Source organism: Caloenas nicobarica, chromosome 23 (assembly GCF_036013445.1).
Source record: "Caloenas nicobarica isolate bCalNic1 chromosome 23, bCalNic1.hap1, whole genome shotgun sequence".
Taxonomy (NCBI): Eukaryota; Metazoa; Chordata; class Aves; order Columbiformes; family Columbidae; genus Caloenas; species Caloenas nicobarica.
The window spans coordinates 2855069-2864498 of NC_088267.1; positions in this window are offsets into that span (position 1 = coordinate 2855069).

Sequence of the window (9430 nt, forward strand, 5' to 3'; positions counted from 1 at the left end):
TTCTCAGTCAATACTTAATTACTGCTCTCTGAAGTCTCCGTGGCACCTGCTGTGCTCCCTGCTGTGATGTACCTGTGGCTGCTCCTGGGCAGGGGCTGACGTGCGGTGCTGGGTCGGTGCTGGTGCTCCAGGTTGCCTTGATTGAGCGTCGTTCCCAGCATCGCACAGCCCTTATGGTAACACAGAGGGAAAATGTATTTAGCAAGGCTTAAGGTCAGGTTTTGAGAGTTAACCGTTACAAGGTCGGGAACAGAGTTCCAAGAGCAAACAAAACACAAACCGCAGGGGCCAGGCTGCTCCGCAGCTCCGCTCCCGGGGTGGGGATGCTCCCGCCTGGGCTGTCTGCAGCCTCCTGTTAATTACACTTGATGCCAGTGAAAATGAAGGTGATGCTTCTCGCGCCTTTCTATAGGACGGGGATGGATGGGACGCCACCTCAGACCTGCCTGCCACGTTCCCTTATGGGGACGTTTGGTGAGCCCAAGCCTTTGCACAGGCACGTCCGCGGCCCCGGAGAGCCGTCGGCAGTGACCACGGCTGTCCCGGCGCGGTGACGATGGGCTGACAGCCCATGTGAGCTTAATGACTGGCAGGCAATGGGACTCGCTGGCTGGGGAAACTGGAACTTGACACAAAGCCAGAGGTCTCCGGCTGGAAAACTCTGGCTTGTTTGGGAAAGGCCACAGCGATGCCGTAGCACCTGAGTGAGCTGGATTATGAGCATCCCCGGGCCGGGCTCCCGCCGGTGTCTGTCCCCAGCTCTGCAGCAGGAGGTGGCTCTGCCTCCACCCTTTCCACGGCAAAATGCTAATTTCTGTCTCAGCAAGAAGAGCCACTAATTGTATGTGAGCCCCTTCTGTAATACTTGATCTGTGCTTCACGCAGCACCCTGCGCAGGGTTTGAACAGGGATGAAAGCCCCTTTTAGGAAGAGAGGCCGTGTGATTAAGCGGCTCTTCCTTTTCGCTCAAGTGCTGTGCTGGTTGGCAGCCGCTCTGTGCCGGCGATAATTATATCAAAGCCTGGGGTGCCATCAAGGGTCTCTGACCATCTGCAAGTGAAGAGCTTCTTTCCAATTACTAGCACTGGCAACTCCCGTCCTCTTTGGTCTGAGCTGATGTTTGCTGAGGGATGCTGGAAGAATTAGTAGATGTATTTCTCTCTAATCCTGTCCCAAGTGACAGCAAAATCAAACTAAAAAGCACCAGATCGTGTGCTGTTGTTTTAGGCAATAACCCAGTGGTATTAATGAAGGTTTTTATCATTCTAGGGGCTGCACTGATTTAGAGAACGAAATATCCAAGGTAACAAAGCTGGATGTATTAAAAGCTTAACAGCATGAAGAGATGTTACAGCACCACAAATGCTTTGGGAACTTGTCTGGGCTATCCCTCTCCTTCTCGAGACCGGCGTCCCTGCAGACGGGTTGTCCTTCCTGCGGGGGATGCAGCGTGGTGGGGCTGCTGTGGGGTTCCGAAAGCCAGGAGACCATTTGTCACTGTCGGTGTTTTGGCTTATATTTGATGAGCCAAATAATATGAATGAATGGACCGCATTTGCAAAGGTGATGCTTCTGCATTTCAAACTGGCACGAACAAGCAGCTTTGGGGAAGAATTAGCAGGGTGTGGATGTTTCTGAGAATCTTCTTCAGTCTTTGCTTTTCTTTCCCGGCAATAGCAGCAAGCTCTCAAGCACCTCTGTTCTCTAATCTAATCAGTCCTAGGGAAACAGGATTTGCCGCAGTGTCTCACCACTTTGGTACCCACCAGCAAAGCAAATACCAGACATATTTTGTGAGAATGGCCAAAAGCTATCACAGCACCTTGTAATGCAGAGACAGGGTCTCCAGGGCCTGGACCTCTCCCTGCTCGTGCTGCTGCTCTGAATTACACGGCTGCTGGCTTCGGGCAAGGCTCTGGCCAGCGGGTTTGTTGGGGTAGAGGAGGAGTGGGGCGGGGGGAGCCCGGCTGAGCCTATGGGGCTGTGCTGGAGTATGGGGACGGGGGGCAGAGGCTGCTCGGTGAGGACTCACTCATCCAGCTCTGGCTTCCAGGTGGCAGACAGAGCTCTAAATTGCTGCTAAATGACTACTCAGTTTCTGATGGACCTGGTCCAAATGCCACGTTCCTAACTCTATCACACGTGTTTTCCAAGCAGGAACCAGACAGGGTGGGAAGGCAGGGGAGATTTGATTAGTCCTGTTAAAGCTCCATTACGAGAGCTCAAGCGATGGGAGGTGATGGTCCCTTGGGGACCGTCTGGCTGCGGAGTGTGAGCCTGGCAAAGCTCCGGCTCTGGGTCCAGCCCCTCGTCCCGGCTTCTGCCGGCTGCTCGGCTCTGCCGGGCTGGTCCAGGCGGGTCAACGCCGCAGTGCCACAGGACGCACAGGGACGCACAGGGACGCACAGGGACGCACAGGGATGCACATCCAGCAGCCGTCCCTGCAGCCCAGGAGCCCTGCTCTCCGGCGAGGGACCACTCGCAGGGACAGGCACCCTTGGGGAAGGCTGGGACACCCAGTGCCGTGCTGCTGCCTCCTGTACGGATGGGTGGCTGTGACTGTTGAGTTAAATTGTTTGGCTGGTGCCTCGGCCTGGCAGACGCGTTGCTGGGGTAGCGCAGGGTCTGTGTCCCCGGAGCCGCGGCGCTGGGCGGCAGTGCTGGGTGCCATGGGGATGCCTTAGGGGATTTATGGGTGTCCTCCAAGATTTTCTCCTTTATGATTCTTGATGAGGAGATAAAACGCCGATTTCTTCTTTTAATGGAGTCTCTGATGTTAACGGTCTCCCTGCAGTCAGCTTAAGGTGCTTTGGCCTGTTTTACTCTAACAGAGGATGATTGAAAAGCATCTGGCTGCTCCACAGTTGGCTTCCTCGCGTGTCTTGCTGTGCCGAGACGCACTTGCGCGTGCAACAGGGTGTGAAATGCAGGAGGACGGAGGACCCTGGGGACGTGCCCATGGCCCCGCTGGGGATGTGCCTGTGTCCCTGCTGAGGATGGGGTGCAGGGCAGTGCGGGTGTGGGAGCCAGCACGGGTCCCCAACATCCCTGTGCCCCGCTCAGCCCCGAGCATCTCTGCATCAGCACGGAGCAACTCCCTACGCTGCAGTCTCATTGCATTAACGAGGCACCGTTTCTGCATTTTAAGTGTGCGTTCCTTGGTATTGTCCTGCCTCTAAATGATCCTGGAAATGTGTTGTCTACTTAACTACCTTTTAATTAAAAGTCAGGGATATTAGAAAAGAGAAATCAATTCCTGTCACAATTAAGACCTGCTTTGAACAATTGCAGCGTGTTTCAGCGAAGGATCCTTTCTGGACTTATTGATCTGTATTGTCATAATGTCTGCTTTATTACCATGGCTTAGACGGTCTTAAATGAATATTTCGCCTGAATTATGCCTGTCATCTGGCAGGCACAGGGAGCTGCCTGCTGCCAGCCAGAGTCGGCAGAGCTCCCGGGTCCTGTGCCTGCTCACCGGGGCTGGGCTGAGCAGCCTCGTCCCCGCGGCGTCGCGCTGATCCACGGGCATGACGCTCGCACCGAGGGCCCGGGGTCTGCTGGGGGGAGCCGGGGAGTCTCGCGGTTTGCAGAGCTGGGAACAGCCTCAGAGCCTGGAGACACCCGCGGTGAGTGGGATCGGGGAGCAGAACCCATCAACTGGCAGCGCCCACCGGAGTGTCCCGCACCCAGGGTGATGCCGTGTGTCCCTGCCGACGGGAGTGGGACCGGGCTGGAGCCTTCCCCACGTGTGGCCATGGCTCCCCCAGCCGCCAAATCCTTCCTCTGCCTCCCCCTCTCCCGAGAGGGGCTGCAGGGAGGTTTCCGTCACTCTCCTCTGTGGAAGTGATGGGTGAGTAGGAGGCTGATTAATCAAAATCTACCATGATGAAGGACCTTTTTAAAGGCAGAAGATGTCCCAGTTATGGTTTCTCTGCCCTTTAAAAGTTCTTGAAAACTAGGGGGCCTAGGAGGAAAGAAAATTGATTTCTCGTGGTTTCTTTTGTACCTTGGGGCAGAAAGTAAATTCAAAGGGGCCCTGACATGAAAGGTCAGAGTCTCTGTTGCTGCAGCTGATAATGAGATCTCTCACAGATAAATCAAAACACCTGGATTTCACTGCAGAGGATCTACTGGTTTAACCCAAGATGTTGGGATGAGGAGGAATGTGCTAAAATCCCGTCTGCCGCAGCTCCCGTTATCCCGGGGTCTCGTGCTGCTCCCCTGCGCTTTCTGCAGCCCAGCAGTCTCTCGTTCCATCCTTGCTCTCCCTCTCACACCTCTTGTCCTCCGGCAGTGACTCCTGCAGCTCTTTTCTCCTCCCGCTCCCCGAGTCCTGCGGCCGCGTTGCCCAGGGGCTGGGGAAGGAGAAACCCCATGGCCTTGATCGTTTCTGGTAAACCGATGACCACAGCTCCCAAGGCTGCAGCCTGCTAGATACCATTTGCTTTGTGATAAATAGGGGTCGTGTAATAAATTCTGTCTCTTATTAATGCTTTTAATCTGCAGACCTCAGGAGCGCTCGGGCAGGGAGAGGTGAGCCAGAGAAAACCAGGAGAGAGAGAGATGCTCAGAAAAAAAGGGGAGAAGCAGAGGAAAGTGAGTAGGATGAACTCTTTACCTCTCTATCCCATTAGCACATCCACCACAGATTGCAAAATCCTGTTAGGAGCAGAGCGGGAAGGCAGCGCGGGCTCTCGGTGCCGCGCGGTGGCTTTGGGGACGCTCAGCCCTGCCCGCCCCAGGGCCGCCCCTCGGGACAGCCCCAGCTTCCGTCTTTGCTCCTCTCGTGCGTGGGTGACGTGACCCTCCGGCTCCGTGTCCGTGCCTTTGCTGTGACTAATTGGAGAAGCTCTAATCTTGTCCTCTGCCGCTGTTGCCATTACGCAGCCTGTGATTAAACACGCTGTCAGCCGCTGCTGTTTACAGATAATAGTGCTGCTTCCTCTCCATTCCTTCACTATCAGCCTCATTAGGAAGGTTTATGGATAAATTTGTCAGTCTGGGATTGAACAACCTCTCAAATGCATCCACTGAGCTCTGCACCCTCCGACTGCGGGAGGTGACTCGGGTGACCCCGAGCTGCTGTGTGGGCACAGACCGGCCCCGCACCGGGGAGAACCGCTCCGGAGCCTGGCGGCCGTGTCCACGCCGGCTCCCTTCATGGAGATGCTCTATTCATGGAGATGCTCTATTCATGGAGACCCTTCCAGGGGTGCAGGCCCTGCTTTTGCTGCCAGACTGGAGACACATAAGTGTCTGGGTTGATAAAATTCTCTCTGATGTTTCATTACAGCAGAATCTGCAATACATGCAAAACAGGTACTCTTTTTTCCGCTCTTGCTGAACAAAACATTCACACATTTCCAGAGAAAGCTCCTGGTACGGGTGGTGCATGGCCTTTCAGATACAGTAGGAGCAAACTGCAGCTGCAGATGGGAACAGGTTGTTTCTACCATTTGTTATTCTTTGCTCTAATTATAATGCAGATTGGACACTCTCTCCAGCATTTCCTCCCTTTCTGTTTATTTAAGCAGAATCTTTGTGAGCCTACATGGCAATCTCGCCCTGGGTTGCAAGCACACCGTCATAATGAAACTGGATTTATTGCTTCCCCAAGCTGCTTTTTCCCGTCACCCGTTGCGCTGGCGGCCAGGAGCAGGGCTGGGATGTGCCAGCCGGGGACGGTCCCTCTCTCCATCGTGGGGACACGGCAGGTGACCAGGGACAGCCTGGCCAGCGCCTGGCGCTCCCTCTCCAGGGCCGCATCCCCGTCGTGGCGCGGGAAGCCGTCCAGCTCTGCACTGCACGTTCCGTAATTACCAGAGAGCATTAATGAAGCTGGACACAACGTGCTGGTGCCTGATTTAGAGTCTGCCCAAGCGCAGAGCCCTGGAGTGCAAAAGGCACCTAGGGCTTAGCCCCAGCTGGAGTAAATTGCTAATTACCATTTGCAAAGTATATTACCCTCTTTTGTCATGGACAAATGGAAAAGACTGGCTCTGCATGGCCTCCCTGTAACCCTCACCCGTGACTAAGGGATAATTGGTGAGTGGCTTGTGGTGATTGAGTTACCAGCAAGTCCTGCAGTGTCCTTCTTCATCAGCATGTCATGCAACTTGCATCTTTGATTGCCTAATGAGCAGGAGCCCGAGCAGTGTCCCCCGGGGAAATCCCGTCACTCAAGGCGGCGACTTCAGTGCCCTCTTGTTAAGGGACATTTACTGCCACTTGATTGAGGGGCCCATAAAGTTGGAAATCTTGGTAATTGATTTTAAATGGTGATTCAGCACAAAGACTTAAGCGGAAGAAAGCTCTTAAGAAATAGGAGAAACTGTGAAACAGGGAAATCCACACCTAAGGCGGGCTGGCACTTTGGGGTCCCCCTCGGGGGTGTGTGGCGACACATGCACAAAGCAGGGAGTTCCCGTGGAAGCAGCACCTACCGGCCTGGCACGCAGTTTGTCTTCAAATTTAGGAAGGTTCGGGTTGCAAATTCAAGTTAAGTGCTGCTCGGAGCAGTCAGGGGAGGTCCGGGAAGAGCACGGGCTGCAGCAGGGGCTCGGCACGGGGGCAGGCACCCGTCTTTGCTGTAGCTGCATCCTTCCCCAGCCCCACACAGCGCCTGACCACGAGGGATGGCCACGCACTGCAGAGCCCTTTGTAAAACATAAACAGCCTACTGTGAAATTATTTGCGACGCCACTGAAAATGAAAATCGTAATGACAGCACTTCAAACAGAACTGCTGCAAATCTCTGTGATTTTAATGAAACCAGCCAGGAATACGAGGAGAGCAAATCAAAGCTAGGACAACTCCTTTGTTCAAATTACACGTAATTGGTATCAAAATTATGGTAATGGTTGTTTGCACCATTATACTGGAAGTATATCATCATTTCCATCACAGACCTCAGCTCTCGGAGGCTCAGACACCTGAGCTCTCAATCTCCAGACAGGGGCAGAGCAGAAGAACCAGTGGGGCTGTCTGGGGGTGAAGCCCTCGGTGCAAAGATGTCGCGGCGCTGCCGCGGTGCTGTGCCCGGAGGGAGCGGGCAGAGGGGCAGGAAGGACATGGGGCATCAGGGGAGACCCAATTCTGCAGGGCTTGCACCCACCTCTCGCCTTCGCCAGGGGCGCGGCATCGCCCCCGCCAGCCCTCCCGCTGCTCCGGGCGCGATTCGGGGCGCGGAGAGGGTGACGCTTTGCACGCACGACTCCGGAGCTCAGCGAATGCCTTGGCTTGCCCTTCAGATTCTGTCACCAGATTGCAGCACCCGGATCCCTCCTGTCTGGCTCTAATTAATAGCGTGTGATAATTTGTCTCCGGTTGAGTTGGAATTTAACGCTGAATGGATCCTTGCCCTCAGTGAAGGGCTGGGTTTTATATTGATGATGACAGAACAGAGTATTACTTATATAAGTGTAATGATGTTACGCTGCCTGGAGCTCTGGATTTTCTCAGTATATGACAAATGTGAAGCATTTAAAAAAATTAGGCACTTACTATATTTTACATTATTTTCTAGAACGTGGACCTCTGTGGGCTGCCTAGAAATCCATTAGCAAGAAATGTGAAGATGCTTAAAGGCATTTACCCAGATTAGCTGCCTTTATGTAGTCAAGGATCTTTTATGTGATTACTTTAAAAGCTAAAGAGCTGCTCCAAAACATTTATAACACAGAGATCCTGAAGCAAAGAATACACATCTGACAGAAAAATTAAGCTGTTAAAAACAAACGCATTGCTCTGGTTGCTTTTATTTTCAGGCAAACAACATGGAAGGTAAAAGGAGTTAATCACAGAGTATTTTCCTTCTGCAGCCCATAGTGCAGGGCTGCGCAGCTTTGATCATGAGATGTATGGGGAAGCTTTACATTAACTTTTGCTGTGATTTCTGCTGGTTAGCAGCGAGGAGATGGTGCAGGGATGGATGCTGCCGTGGGCAGCAGCCTGGGAAGGCGCCGGCTCAGCCGCGGATGCGGCACACCGGACCCGCTGCAGGTTGTGTGAGTGCGGCAATGCCGCCGCTCTCCTGTGCAGGATATTTACTTATTATTTGTGTTGCTGTTGCCTGCTCTGCTCTGACTCCAGCAACCTCACAGCATAAGCAGCACAACTCATCCTGGAGCATGTTTATGTGACATGCCCAAAACAGCACGAAATTGCACAAATGTCTAGTTTTCCATTGTAAGAAAATCCTTTCAAGCGTGGAAGAGAAGGAGAAGTGTAAAAGCTTCCGCGAGGTTTCTGCCTGCTCCTTCTTTCTTCAAGGGCAGGTCTTGCAGCCACATACCGAGGCCCGTGTCCTCCTGGCTCCTTTGTCCTTTAGCATAAAAAGTCATTTGTCAGCAAAAGAAACAAAGTTTTGTTTTTCAGTCCCGATCTGGCTGTCCTCCCACTGAGACTTTCAACTCTTTATCTCAGGAATTGATGGTCTCGGATTCTGATCCTCTTTCCTTGGTGTTTGTATTGATTTTTTTTTTTCCAGGAGGGTTATTTTCACTGTGGTTTCAAAACTATCTTTCTGTCTCCACTTACAGCAGGTAATAGCTCAGCTTGGAGAATTACACGTTGTCTGGGCTGTGATGGCCCCAGCTCTCTGCAGACGCTCCCCCGGCAGCCTGCAGCCTGGGTGACCCCATCTCTGCTGTCCCCATGTCTGTCCAGCTCACCTGTGGCTGTGGCAGCGCCAGGAGCAGGGTGAGAGATAGCGGCTCTAAGTGCTTGGAATAATATTTCAAGTAGGTGGAGAAGCTTTGTACTCTATTAGCACGACATACCCTTCTTCTAGTGAAACATATCTCTAACATCAGATCCTCCACGTGCACTGGAAATATTCTTCCCTGTGTTGGTTCTGCAGTGACACGAGTGCATACACCTCCCGTGGGGGTTGGCGGCGGATGGGGCTGTCCCAGGGGTCTGTATCCATTTGCTTCATGACATTAATACCTTCCAATGTACCAGCAGCCAGGTCCTGCGCGTGAAAGCTGAACGGGACTGGCTGTTGTGCCCCAGAGGCTGGTGAGCGAGATCCCATATATTACACCATGTGAATTATGTGTCATATTAGAGCAATCTAGTTTTAAAGGGCATCTTTCAGGCACAAACTAGCTTTTTCCCACACTTGACTGATCACTCAAATAACTGTGATTAAAGGTCAAGTGCCTGGGTTTTTCTGTTTTACTCCTTAAAAATTTATATGCGAAAGAAAACCTGAAAGTTAACATAGCATGAAATTGTTATGCAGTTATGAGCCTTTAACGACGACTAAATATCACTTTTCTTCCTGGGTGGCTTGAAAAATCTCCAGTAATAACGGGTCAGTTCTTCTGGTTTCCACTTGCGGAAGATTATAAATAAATCCTGTCTTTTGCTTCCCCACCCTGGAATGTGATGGAGGTTTGACCATATACACTTGTGACACGGG